General features: G+C 34.8%; 1 protein-coding gene and 1 long non-coding RNA gene across 3 annotated transcripts in view; one reads left to right on the top strand and one right to left on the bottom strand.

The window, feature by feature from the left end:
• LOC125676169 (probable serine/threonine-protein kinase pats1) overlaps positions 1 to 15,342 on the top strand; it is a 225,785-nt gene that overhangs the window by 23,428 nt on the left and 187,015 nt on the right. The window lies entirely within an intron of this gene.
• LOC125648327 (uncharacterized) lies at positions 482 to 14,366 on the bottom strand. 2 transcript variants are annotated; one of them, XR_008801296.1, is made up of 5 exons: positions 14,298 to 14,366; positions 6,764 to 6,880; positions 5,341 to 5,480; positions 2,090 to 2,197; positions 482 to 824 (listed from the first exon to the last, which is right to left on the bottom strand). It is a non-coding gene; the product is annotated as an uncharacterized LOC125648327 (long non-coding RNA). The 2 variants fall into 2 exon arrangements; XR_008801295.1 differs by lacking the exon at positions 482 to 824 and having other exon boundaries at positions 970 to 2,197.

Raw genomic sequence — 15,342 nt, 5'->3', positions numbered from 1 at the left:
GTTCAGTCTGTAGTGGAGAAGCCATACTTGTATATCTTGGGGCAGTCCAAATCCAGTGATGTTGACCAGCTTTCCTACACATCAACCAGACTAGAAGACATCAACTCCATCCACCTTCCCACTTATCATCAGGGCACTGCAATTCATGATGTTCTTCGTGTATTCAGTGGTGATGGCCCTGCCAGACAGTTTGAGGCTGGACATCAACGCGGAGGTCACTATAGCTGTCTCTGTGGTATTTCTGTTATAGAACACCCCAACTTAGAGTGTGCTTTCCAATTCACACCTCTAACACTTGGTAGGAGAATGGAGATCTTCAGAGCTGGAGTTCATTGGAAGGATTTTTCAAACACCAACATAAATCCTCTCACTCATCTGAAAAAAGAAGAACTCATTGATGAACTGGAGGCCAGGGGTTTCAACACCTTTAGGAAAGCTCTAGGAGAAATGAGGGAAGAACTAGCAACAGCTATGCATGGAATCCAGAGACCTCCACCACTCTTAAGCAGCGACATTCATTCTCTTTCTTTGTCTAAGTATGAGATACCACCATGTGAACCGTTACACGACCTGACAAACATTGTTCAAAACTTGATAACTGAGCTTCCATCACACATTAACGACAAAGTGGTTGAAAATGAATTTCAGAAGTTTGCTAATGCTACTATAGGCGACAAAAATCAACTAAAAGGATCTGATGCCAGACTTTTTGCTGTTAAACTTACCAAATTTGCCCATCAAAAATTCACAGCAAACTCCATTTCTAAAGACATCTTCCTTCTCTGCAATTCTTTAGTTGAAATCATATCAATATGCTACAGCCACTACAAAGAAAGATCTCCAAAATCAATCCTCAGATTATACAATCAATGCTTTCTCTTCAGCACTCTATGCAAAACAGTCATCAGCAATCCCAATAAGGTAACCCTCCGGAAATTCTATGAATGTCATTTTCATTATTTAACTGTCCATGCTCCTCAGATATTCCGAATCTTTTGCCTGAGATCTCTCATCCCAGAACAGCAAGAACGCTCCTTCGGAGACATGAGAAGAATTTCTCTCAACACCTCCAACCGACAATGTGGGAGAATAATAGACAATGCCATTGTGAGGTTCAATGCCCAACAACAACAAAACAGATTCTCTAGCTACAAGAAACAGGAATCAACGATAACACAACAGGCTCGTTTACTTCCTGCAGCTGAAAACACTAGATTTCCAGTTGAGATGCTAAGGGCAAGACCATATCTGTTTCAAACACACTGTGAGAGAATCGCCGATTTCCTGCTAGAAGGAGAAAACATCTGGTGGCATTTGGATGGAGATGAGATCGTTTTTCACGACAGTCCTAATCATGGTGGTCCTTATCAACTTAATACTTCATCTCAACATTTCCGTACCGACACCTTTGCTGACACTACCAAACTCCTGGAGAATTCATGGGCAAAATGTGTAGCTGCATTTGGAAAGGGGGACATTCAATTGCCACTGTTGAAACTGAAGGCATTTAGTGGGAAGAAGCCAAAAGTGATTAGAAATGAAAGTAAGCACAAATTCAACCTTCAACTAAAACTGAATTTAACAAATTGAAATAAAAATAATTTAAAACAAAATGATAAAAACAATAGCTATGAATACAAAAATGTTGTCCAATTACAAAAACAAAATGGTGGATACTAAATGTGCATATATATTTTCATCTAGTATTTCACGTCTTGTTTATTAATCTCCAGGACTTTTTGAACTATGTCTTGAGGACAACCTCCAGATGAATAAAGATCAGCGCATGGAAGATGAACAGGAAGAGACAGCTTGTCAGTCAGTGCAAACAGTGTCAGGTATAACCTACAATGTTGAACATAAGAATAACCATCCAACAAATATTACATGTAATTGCATTACTCAGTCTAAATTATGTGACAATTCAACAATATAAAATCATATAATCACTACATAGAGACCTTTTAGGCAACATGTGGGCAAATCAGAACATATCTAGATTGCCAACAGTGATGAAAATTTAGAGTTAACTTTAAACGCTTCATTTAAATCCCATTTATAAACAGAACACAACTTATGTTTAATTTACCCAGGACTCCATGGAACCATGAATCATGAAGATGTTGTTTCCTCCAAGGTTGAAGGCCCACAAAGGATTGCCCTTGACATGCCGTTACGAGGAATTGCTGGTATTAATCTACAATACATCATTGTACATCTTTAAATACATTCAGAAAAATTATAAATGAAGTAATATGAATCTTATAAGAAATCAAAAATTTCAGTCTTGATTATGAATGAGAATACTATATTAATTCTTCCCAGTTTTCAAAATACCTTGCTACTGCAAGTAAATATTCCTACAATAATGTACCTACCCAGTTCTTCATTAATTTCAAAACCTTTTCTCCTCAGATGCCTACATTAATGCCATTTGTGTCAATGGTCAACCAAACTGCCAGGATTCCTGCACGCCCCAGAATCCTGATGGTAAGACTTTCATACTGTAATATCAAATATTCCTACAATAATGTACCTACCCAGTTCTTCCTTCACTAACTAGGAACTATTTCTCCTCAGATGCCTACAGTAATGCCATTTGTGTCAATGGTCAACCAAACTCCCAGGATTCCTGCACGCCCCAGAATCCTGATGGTAAGACTTTCATACTGTGATATCAAATATTCCTACAATAATGTACCTACCCAGTTCTTCCTTCACTAATTAGGAACTATTTCTCCACAGATGCCTACATTAATACCATTTGTGTCGATGGTCAACCAAACTGCCAGGATTCATGCACGCCCCAGAATCCTGATGGTAAGACTTTCATACTGTAATATCAAATACTCCTACAATATTGTACCTACCCAGTTCTTCCTTCACTGACTTGGAACTATTTCTCCTCAGATGCCTACAGTAATGCCATTTGTGTCAATGGTCAACCAAACTGCCAGGATTCCTGCACGCCCCAGAATCCTGATGGTAAGACTTTCATACTGTAATATCAAATACTCCTACAATAGTGTACCTACCCAGTTCTTCCTTCACTAACTAGGAACTATTTCTCCTCAGATGCCTACATTAATATTATTTGTGTCGATGGTCAACCAAACTCCCAGAATTCCTGCACGCCCCAGAATCCTGATGGCAAGACTTTCATACTGTAATATCAAATATTCCTACAATAATGTACATACCCAGTTCTTCCTTCACTAACTAGGAACTATTTCTCCACAGATGCCTACATTAATACCATTTGTGTCGATGGTCAACCAAACTCCCAGGATTCCTGCACGCCCCAGAATCCTGATGGTAAGACTTTCCTACTGTAATATCAAATATTCCTACAATAATGTACCTACCCAGTTCTTCCTTCACTAACTAGGAACTATTTCTCCTCAGATGCCTACATTAATACCATTTGTGTCGATGGTCAACCAAACTCCCAGGATTCCTGCACGCCCCAGAATCCTGATGGTAAGACTTTCATACTGTAATATCAAATACTCCTACAATATTGTACCTACCCAGTTCTTCCTTCACTAACTAGGAACTATTTCTCCTCAGATGCCTACATTAATATCATTTGTGTCGATGGTCAACCAAACTCCGAGGATTCCTGCACGCCCCAGAATCCTGATGGTAAAACTTTCATACTGTAATATCAAATATTCCTACAATAATGTACCTACCCAGTTCTTCCTTCACTAACTAGGAACTATTTCTCCTCAGATGCCTACATTAATACCATTTGTGTCGATGGTCAACCAAACTGCCAGGATTCATGCACGCCCCAGAATCCTGATGGTAAGACTTTCATACTGTAATATCAAATACTCCTACAATATTGTACCTACCCAGTTCTTCCTTCACTGACTTGGAACTATTTCTCCTCAGATGCCTACAGTAATGCCATTTGTGTCAATGGTCAACCAAACTCCCAGGATTCCTGCACGCCCCAGAATCCTGATGGTAAGACTTTCATACTGTAATATCAAATATTCCTACAATAATGTACCTACCCAGTTCTTCCTTCACTAACTAGGAACTATTTCTCCTCAGATGCCTACATTAATATCATTTGTGTCGATGGTCAACCAAACTCCCAGGATTCCTGCACGCCCCAGAATCCTGATGGTAAGACTTTCATACTGTAATATCAAATATTCCTACAATAATGTACCTACCCAGTTCTTCCTTCACTAACTAGGAACTATTTCTCCTCAGATGCCTACATTAATACCATTTGTGTCGATGGTCAACCAAACTCCCAGGATTCCTGCACGCCCCAGAATCCTGATGGTAAGACTTTCATACTGTAATATCAAAACTCCTACAATTTTGTACCTACCCAGTTCTTCCTTCACTGACTAGGAACTATTTTTCCTCAGATGCCTACAGTAATGCCATGTGTGTCAATGGTCAACCAAACTGCCATGATTCCTGCACGCCCCAGAATCCTGATGGTAAGACTTTCATACTGTAATACCAAATATTCCTACAATAATGTACCTACCCAGTTCTTCCTTCAATGACTAGGAACTATTTCTCCTCAGATGCCTACAGTAATGCCATTTGTGTCAATGGTCAACCAAACTCCCAGGATTCCTGCACGCCCCAGAATCCTGATGGTAAGACTTTCATACTGTAATATCAAATATCCCTACAATAATGTACCTACCCAGTTTTTCCTTCACTGACTAGGAACTATTTTTCCTCAGATGCCTACAGTAATGCCATTTGTGTCAATGGTCAACCAAACTGCCAGGATTCCTGCACGCCCCAGAATCCTGATGGTAAGACTTTCATACTGTGATATCAAATATTCCTACAATAATGTACCTACCCAGTTCTTCCTTCACTAACTAGGAACTATTTCTCCTCAGATGCCTACAGTAATGCCATTTGTGTCAATGGTCAACCAAACTGCCAGGATTCCTGCACGCCCCAGAATCCTGATGGTAAGACTTTCATACTGTGATATCAAATATCCCTACAATAATGTACCTACCCAGTTTTTCCTTCACTGACTAGGAACTATTTCTCCTCAGATGCCTACAGTAATGCCATTTGTGTCAATGGTCAACCAAACTGCCAGGATTCCTGCACGCCCCAGAATCCTGATGGTAAGACTTTCATACTGTGATATCAAATATTCCTACAATAATGTACCTACCCAGTTCTTCCTTCACTAACTAGGAACTATTTCTCCTCAGATGCCTACAGTAATACCATTTGTGTCGATGGTCAACCAAACTCCCAGGATTCCTGCACGCCCCAGAATCCTGATGGTAAGACGTTCATACTGTAATATCAAATATTCCTACAATAATGTACCTTCCCAGTTCTTCTTCACTAATTAGGGAACTTTTTCTCCTCAGATGCCTACAGTAATGCCATTTGTGTTAATGGTCAACCAAACTCCCAGGATACCTGTGCACTTCACAATCCTGATGGTGAGTCTTTTGTCTTTCATGCTGCAAATAAGTATGTTGTCTAATTATATTATGGAGGAAGTAAAGTTTCTTGACAAGTAATTCTTTTGATATATATATATATATATATATATATATATATATATATATATATATATATATATATATATATATATATATCATTACTACAGTAACTTGATCTAAAGAGTTGGATCACGTCGAATTGACAGGAGTGGATCATCAGATCATACGAGACGCTTTGCGTCGGGTTTGATCTGATGTTCCGCACCTGTCAACGAGATGTGATCCAACTCTTCAGATTAAATTATTGTAGTAATGATAAATTTATTATATACCCCCTTATACATTTTAAATCCACATTCATAAGATACTAAATGTAATCCAAACAAGAGGTACTGTGAGCAATGCTCACTAAGAATACCCCCCGCTTACCCCAATCTCCCAAAGGGTGTTGTTAATAGGCTTAAATTACCTCTTTCCTGAGTGTAAAAATATAGTATGCCTTTGTAGAAGGAAATGGAAGATATAGGCCGAATACAAATCCATGGAATAAACCTATAATTTAGACCTTGAAATCAAAGGTCAAGGTCATAAATGTACATGACACATAGTATCATGGTGATACACTCATGTGTCAAATATGGTATGCCTATGTCAAAGAACAAAGAAGTTATGGCCCGGACACGAATCTGGAGACAGACAGACGGACAAACGGACGGACAGACAGAGTGATTCCTCTATACCCCCCAGAACTTTGTTCGGGGGGTATAATTATCAAAAAAACAGACATACTATGAAATTATGTTTTGTGTACGCAGTTTTGTTAATTTAAATATAATTTAATATGTAATCATTTAATATTTATTGTTTTAATGAAATTATGGTGATTTTGATTTCTGCATCAGAGAGACCGGATTTTGACTCTATGTTATGTATTGATACATCATATGAATTTGAAAACAAAATCATGTTTTATTATTCAAACTCGATGTTTTAAAATATTGAATGATATAAATTAAATCAATCTCATAATTCTTTTATTGATGACGGTATCATAGGGAAAACTGTACAGGACACTTTTTCATTAATGCACATTGATAAAAAATTTCATCCAATTTTCCACAACTTGATACCTGCATGATGCATCATGATAAGAATTACAAGGTTCATTTCTTAATAAATTATAGTTAAAATAATTTAAAAAAAAATTACCTAAAAAGCCCCAAACCCTCGAGTCTTGCCCCTTGACCCCCCACCAGTGGACTTTAATGCAGTCCCAGACCCCCCAACCTATATAACCCTACCATTTAACAAATTCTGGATCCACCACTGCATTGTTTCTTGGCTAGTTGGATGTCCAGGTTACATGATGCTTGCAGACCATGATAGTTCATGCAGTCATAACATTCACTGGCTGTAACCTGAAATATGCAGAATGATGTTTACAAATATTATCTTATTGATAGAACCTCATTCTTATCGAAAATAATTGAATACTCATGTACCGACAAATATGCACATCCACAAATAGTAATGAAGCATTATACAAAGTTTTAGTCTATCGAATAAGGATGAGAAGCCAGGAGCGTTCACAACATGTAGTGATTGACAGACAGAAAGTACAAAATCAATACCCCCCCCCCCCAAGAGAGAAATAATAAAATCTTACCATGAAATTCAGTTTTCTACTTGTACACATATTCAACAGTGACTATTAGTGTATATAGTTTGCAGATATTTGCTATTTGCACAGTCTAACTAAACAGCTAAATTATCAATTAAACAAGAATTATTGTACACAAAAAAATGGTTTTATTATAGCTCATCAACATTCAAATTTATGCTGGCTCTTATAAATAGTTTAGTTAAGTATAGTAAACATTAACCCGATGTCCATGGGCCACATCTTTCACCTGAGTCACCTTAGCTCACATTCAAAGATTTTTCCTATATATTTGTGTGTAAAATTTTGATCCCCTATTATGGCCTCGCTTTACCCTTGGTAAAAAGATTAGATTTGAAAATGTTCAGTTGCGGTAGTGAAAATTAGTTGCTGCAAATTAATTTCATCATTGTTATATTGAAAAAGGTAACCATGTAAAAAAAGGGGGCAGGAAACAACTATTTCTGTCGGATGGAAAACAGACCCCCTGTTCCAAGCGATTTAAATCAAGTAAGAACACATGCATGTATACATATTTATATTGATTACAGAGCCTTTTGTCTGTTTGAAATATCAAATGAAACTTGTCATTAAAGGACACATGTCATGTTTTCAAAGTATACAAAATTACATGCATTTTGTCTTCTTTATGCTTATAGTAACTAATTCTAATAGTTCGTTCGCCGACATTTTGCGATAATTAACCACAATACAGACTTAAATCTTAGTCCTGATTTAAAAAAAAGTCTAGTTAATTAGGTAGGTAGTCACGTGGTACAGTGACGTCACATGCGCCCTTCGGATTGTGAAAGTACTGTGACATATTATTTAAAACTCAGCTTTTAGGGGCCTAATTTATTCACCATGCATGGGCAACATTTAAATTGATGTTGACAAATTTCCCGAGTTTTATATGTTTTCGCCACCAGTGCATACACAAAGCCATTAACGTGATAATTGGTTTTTTGTCGATTAAATCTAATCTGTTTATGGAATGGCTAATATATTTTTTTTAAACCCGAGGGCGCATATGACGTCACATGTAATGGCGCATAAAATAGCGAAAGTAAATATGCATATCGCAAGATTTGAATTTCATCGCTTTCATACTCGAAAACTACGCAAAATATTTCATTGAAAACATATTTAAAGTAGTTTTAGGCATGAAAAGAATTGATTTTGCTGAAAAAATGAAAAAGTTTAGAAACATGGGTTGTGTCCTTTAAGTTATTTTTCTTACCTTCAATTCACAATATGTGAACATTAATTAAAATCAACAAATTATTCTTAAGAGTATGATCTGTAATTCTATATTACATGTATATATTATGAAGGTATACCATGAACTAGGTACAGAATGTTGAAAAATAATAAAAAAACATTTTTAAAAATATACAAAAAAATCGAAAAATTATCATGTGCTTTTTCTCTTACTTTCAGCATCAAAATACACCACTGATGACCTAGTGAACATTGTTTTGGGACATGTGAAAGAAGTTGATGAATTCCATAAGTACAGAAGGCTAATAAAAAATGACAAGTCCTTCCAGCAATCCTATGACAAGTCTCTAGCAACAATACAAATCACGATCAGTAAAAAGCATAGAGAACTTAAGGAAAAACAATGCGCTGCTGATATGCAACATATGATTTATGCAGAAATGCTTTTGAACCACTGGGGGATGTATTATTAAGGCAAACCAAATAAACTAATGGTTCTAGTGTTTTTCAAAAAAGTGAATCTTTTATTATGATTAATATGTACACAACATTTTCTATGACATTCTAAAGTGAATCTTCAAAGATACCTGCATATATGGAAAATAGTTTTTGCACATGTAACACAACATGCTAGGTCAAAGGTCATGGGGGAAATTACAACCACATCCTGTTATATACATACATGTGTAAAGTATATGTATAAAACTGTTGACATTAATTTTTTGTCAATTCGACCAGTTATATTGTTCAATAGCATTCAGTATAGTTTTAACTCTAGCAATTTGAAATGAATACTCATACTCTTTTAATACTTTTATTAGATAACAATGTGGAATAGAATGATACACAAATTTGATTTAAGTGCATTTCAGAAAAAATGATATATTTTTCAAAAATTGACTAGGAAAATTACAATTACTGATCTTCAGGTAATTTATTAAATATATCCAATATTGACAATATTTGAGTGTATTTGGGGGGTGGGGGTGGGGGTGGTGGTAATGTGTGCGTGTGTGTGTTTTATCAATTACAGTATGTATACTACAATTATTAAAGTGTAAATGTGAAGCATGAATATTCTGATACATGTAATTATCTTCATGCATTTCTCAACTAATTCTCGTTAAAGATCATAAACTCACCATTTTAGAAATTTTATAACAGCTTTGTTTTACTGTTTCTTTTTATGCGGCAATTTCAAAGTGAAAAGTACTCAGATGATAATTAAGTACCTTGAAGTAAATATTAACAGCTTGGTGGAAATCAAACAAATAGATTTAACAACAACAGACACAGATTATTGATAAATTATATTATGTCAGCGGAAGACCAAGCTAATACTTTCCCTACCAAACCCTCTGTTGTAATTTTGCATTTTAAATAAAAGTGATGATGAATTTACTGAACTCAAACACTGGATTTTCACTGAAATCTTTGATCTTACTTAAAAAGACAGGAAGTTCAGTGTTTATGTGAACATATGTGTTTTTGTCTGTGATACTTATACTATCTATTATAAATTCATTAATTTTTGCTGATGCATCTCTTGGATTTTAGACCAAGCAAAATAATTGTAGAGATGTGTTGTATGAAGGGGCGAGTTATCTCAAAAGAGGGGGGGAGGTGTCTTAGGGGTGAGTTACAATATCAAATAATTTTAATTATAGGTGACCAATTCATAAATAAATCTTACTTGTTCATATGGGAAATTGGAGCTATAAAAATTTGGAACACTTCAGAAAAAGAAGTTACGCAAATGAAGTGTCACTTGGACAACTCTTGTAGTACATATAAATTAGTGATGCTAAAGATGACTCATTTCTCATACAAAACTATCTGCCTGATTTGAGGAATTTTTTCAGCAAGTCGCTTGCAAATACGTACCCTTGTACAAAAAACATAAATTATAATTAAATTTCTGATATTTTATTCACAGTTTATTTCCTTTACCGTATGTAGGTACTTATACTTAAAAGCGAGATTTCCTCAAATCAATACAACAACAGACCACCATGTCATGATACAATTTTAGATGTATTACATGTATATACAGGAATGGGTTTTTTTTTGGGGGGGGGGGATTGTAGGGAGCTGTAATTGATTACAAGTTAAGATACCTGTAATATAATTCAATCATTTACCTCGATTACAGCTACAAATTTTACTTTAATCATGATTATTTTCTGATCACTTTTTTTTTTTTTTAGAAAAGTTATGATTAGGATGAAGTAATTGTAATTTAATCAATTTCTACTCATAAAAGAAGCAATTCAATTGCAACTGTAATCATGAAATTTCAAAATTATTATTCTTCAATTACGCTTGTTGTGGAAAAATAGGAATAGGAAAAAGTTACTTATTTTTCAATTTGGAAGGATCCTTCTATCATGTCTATCAGACATGATTTAGAGAGATTGATGGTCTTTAATGAAAACACCACAAGTTTAAATAAGGAATGCAATGTTCATGATCTTGACAAATTCTGCTCTGGAACTATATTTAGTTTTTTAAGAAAGACTTACAATTTCCAGATTTTTATCGTCAATAAAATATTTAGGATGGACAGTGAAAATGAAGGTATAGGGTTTGGGAACTGGAATCATGTACATCTATTTTATTTTGATCTTAAACAGTCCCTTCCATGAACTTTAAAATATATATCTAAATATGTTAATCAGTATGGTGTTTTGAGTAAAACAGGTCACATTTAAGATATTTTCTGATCTGTACCTTTGTATTTTTCATAGCATTCGAATTAACTGATACATGTACAGCTACCATTTTATTTGTTATATAAATTTTGAAATTGGCAAGAATTAATTAGTGATGGGACATCAGTTAATTTTTATAATTAATCATTGGTTGTTGGTTCCCGTGCAATTTTACCAATTATTTTTCTTATATTAATATGATTAAAAAGAATTAATCAACCTAACAAATTATTTCATGGGTTTTTTCTTCATATATATACACATAATATATACAGGGCTCGAAATAAGCATATGCTTGTCCGTCTGTGACTGGTTAAAAGTCTGTCGGACTGACATACATTTGTTTTAGTCAGTCCGATGGTACTGGTTAATTTTCTAAAGCATCATTTTGGAAAATATACTTATGAAATTTTATACACACATTTGGCATGATTCGATCTGTAGTATCAGACGAATCTGAATTGTAAATATAAATCCCACATTTAAGTGTTACAATAGTCTGAGGCATATCGAGTTATATATCGATCATTTTAATAACATTAACGAAATATGTTTAATTATTTCTGGGAAAACTCTGTTGGAGTGGTAAATTTTTCTGCGGACTAGTTGAAATTATACTCCATCAGTTCGTCTGAACTGATGACATAAAAAGTTAGCTTCAAGCCCTGTATATATATATATATATATATATATATATATATATATATATATATATATATATATATACAATAATAATAATGATACATAGTTGATATGATTCTTTAAAAGTTCATTGTTATATCTGTGCTTAATATACAGGTGACTAATACCGACTTGAACTTCGGTCTCTCAAAATGAAATTTGGGTCCCATAAAACATAATTCATTGGTTTTCACTCTTGATCTCTCGAACTGATGGTAGTGTATACACATCATCACTAATGCATATAATCATTTCTGCTTAGAGCTAACCTGGATAACACTGAATGCCAGGGCTAACTCAGCTGTGTTAATTAGTTGGTTTTATGGGTAACATGTCCCATGTGTTTTCTTGTAGGGTGGATAGTTAATTGCTTCATTGGTTAACTGAACCCTCCTACTCAAACTTGTTTTCCTTACAATTCAAATACAGCCCACTTTATAAGGCTAGAATGAAACAGTAATTTTGAGAATAAAATTTACAAACATGTCAAAGAATATTTGTAATTTACTAGAATGTGTGCTTTGTGCAAGTGACTGAAAATTGTGATGATTGTGGTCTGTGTAGTCAGTCACAGCAATTAAAGTCATTATGGACGAGACACGACAAAAATGAAAAAAAAAAAAAAACATTAAAAAATATTCTTCTAAATTTATGCAAGATAACATTCCATGTACCTGAAATATGAACTTTGGGCAATGTGTCAAAACAATGCCAGAATGCTGTAAATATGCACTCAGGTTGTTAATAATGGTGATTTCCAGATTTGACTCAAATTTTGATCTCTCGAAGATTTATAAAGGACCCATGAACTTCCGAGTTATGAAGAGTCAAAATCTTCACCAACCGACACCCCCACACCACTATGTAATATGCCAGAAATTACATGTGCAACCAACACATACAATTATTTACTTGACACAATCCTTACATACTGCGGACACAAATAATTTATGTACAGCAGGTGTACTGAATGGAACATGTTATTATATTGTATCCGTATAAGTCATATTTCTGTTGAAATATGTTTTCTAATGTACACACGTGATTCAGTATTTTGAAAATTAATTTTTGCGTAAATCAACTTAACCAAAAGTACCCCCACCCCCACCCCAAAACCATCAAGCATGAGAGGGGCTGCCATTTTTCTCCAACAATGTACTTTGTAACATTTCTTCAATCATCAATGGGCCTTGGCATATGACTACTTGCGGTAAACGACTGACATAATTTACCAATCTTAATGCAGCAAAATTTCTAAGGATTGTGTTGACTTTTTCATTGCACTACCGTCTCCAAAGCATTGTTTTATAGACAACACCAATTCCATTATCAATTGAGTGTAACAAACAAAAACACCTACAAGTCCAGTTCTAGTTTAAGTCGTTACAAAATTGTTTTAGATAGTCAACTAAGTCTGAATAAGTGTAAATGATTGTTTTCAATGCCTAAGGTGACATGTAATCATTTTATTGATAAACCTCTTTCAACAATGTACCAGAATTCAGAACGATGCATATATTGTTCACTCATATAAGCTCTAAACTAAATTTTTTTTTTTGTAATGGTATTTATATATCCAGTCTTAATTATTTTGAGACATATATATTATTACTACAGTAACTTGATCCGAAGAGTCGGATCACGTCGAGTTGACAGGCGCGGATCAGATCACACGAGACACGAAGCGTCGAGTTTGATCTGATGATCCGCGCCTGTCAACGAGACGTAATCCAACTCTTCGGATCAAGTTACTGTAGTAATGATAAATTTATTATATACCCCCTTCTGCCTTTTAAATCCACATTTATACGATAATAAATGTAATCCAAATTATCAAAAACACAGGCATACCATGAAATATTGTTTTGTGTACGCAGTTCTGTTTTGTGACGCGGTCAATAGTTTCCACAAATAACGTTGCGTTGTGCACTGTGACATCATTGTGACGGCTTCAGTTTCAGAGGATACCGATACGGAATCAGAAAACCACAGTGTGGTGATCCGGAAAACCAGATCACACACTGTGAAATCCACAGTATCAACGAACGATACATTGATGGGTATATAATAAATTTATATATAAAGAATGGAACCCATATGCTTTAAAAATCAATAATTTCATAGCAAATACACATTATTCTATTTGCTATTAAATAAAAGGGTGTCGTGTGGCTAATTTAAACCCCCCTATAGCCTTGTTTAAATATAGAATAGAGCGGGTCAATTCATGACGAGCCTCTGGAGGTCGTAAGTTTTTTTATTTTCACTTTTAAATACATGAAAATCCTAAAATAAGTTATAGAATAAGAAAAAATATAAAATATTGCAGTGAATGTTAAATATCGTGACGGAAAATGAAAACATTTCACAACCATATTCAACAACATTAAAACCCATGACAGTCCATGCTCTCCGATTCAGAAACTGACGATGCATCAACGCATGCCATGTGCTCACGATAACTTTCGGTAGGTCGAAGCTTTTGTATACATTGAAAGGACAGAAATACAAAGAATATAATATCAAAAGGGCATAATGGAGTAAAATGACATATAAACATACCCTTTTTGTCGGATGACAATCATGACACATTGCTGTAGCCGTAAACTTTGCAATAACACCAACTGGCCAATGCATCCATCTTCTTCGACATTGTGTCGTGACAAGCTCGCATGAGACGTCGATTTCGAGGTGCGCATGCGTGGACTTCAACCGAGTGGAATGAATGACAAGGCCGTTTTAATGTTTATGTAGATTAATTATTTGATATACGAGCTTCAATATTATTTATTACATAATTGCATGATATACCAATAAAATTGTTCGTAAATTTTAACAACATCATCTCTTATTATGGAATATCTCTTACCAGACGTCAGAAATAAATCTGATTGTGACGTCATATTACCTATTTTCGCGGATTTTTCACTATCATAATATCTAGACCTGCCTTAACAGTGCTGCGAGCTGTGAAGGAGAAACTTCATATATCAGAAGTGGTGTTAATCAAATGTGGATTCTAAAAAAGTCTAAAGAACTTTTAGTAAACTTGAAATCGCAGATTTTTTTCCAAATCAATAACATTAAAACATATGACTTTTCAACACTATACACGACCATTGCTCACGATAAATTAAAGACTAGACTTTTTGACATTATAGACAGTTGCTTCTTCAACAAAAACGGAAAACGAAAATATTCATATCTAGTGATCAGTCATTCAAAAACCTACTTTCTTAAACACCACTCTGATTCCACACACAAGTACTCTGAAGTTGAAATAAAAATTATGCTAGAGTTCCTCATTGACAATATCTTCGTGGTCTTTGGTGATCAGGTCTTCCAACAGTCTGTTTGAATTCCCATGGGCACGAATTGTGATCCTTTGTTACCTGACCTGTTTGTATATTCAGATGAAGCAGAATTTATTCAAAAACGTCTACGAAAGAAGAAAAAATATCTCGCTGTGGCCTTCAATTCGACAATTAGATATATCGATGACGTTCTGTCTATTAACAATAATAGCTTTCATTTATATGTCGATTTGATATATCCCTGTGAGCTCGAAATAAAGGACGCCACAAAGTCGTCCACTTCTGTTTCATAC

Source organism: Ostrea edulis, chromosome 3 (assembly GCF_947568905.1).
Source record: "Ostrea edulis chromosome 3, xbOstEdul1.1, whole genome shotgun sequence".
Taxonomy (NCBI): domain Eukaryota; kingdom Metazoa; phylum Mollusca; class Bivalvia; order Ostreida; family Ostreidae; genus Ostrea; species Ostrea edulis.
This window is presented reverse-complemented; position numbering and strand designations above follow the sequence as displayed.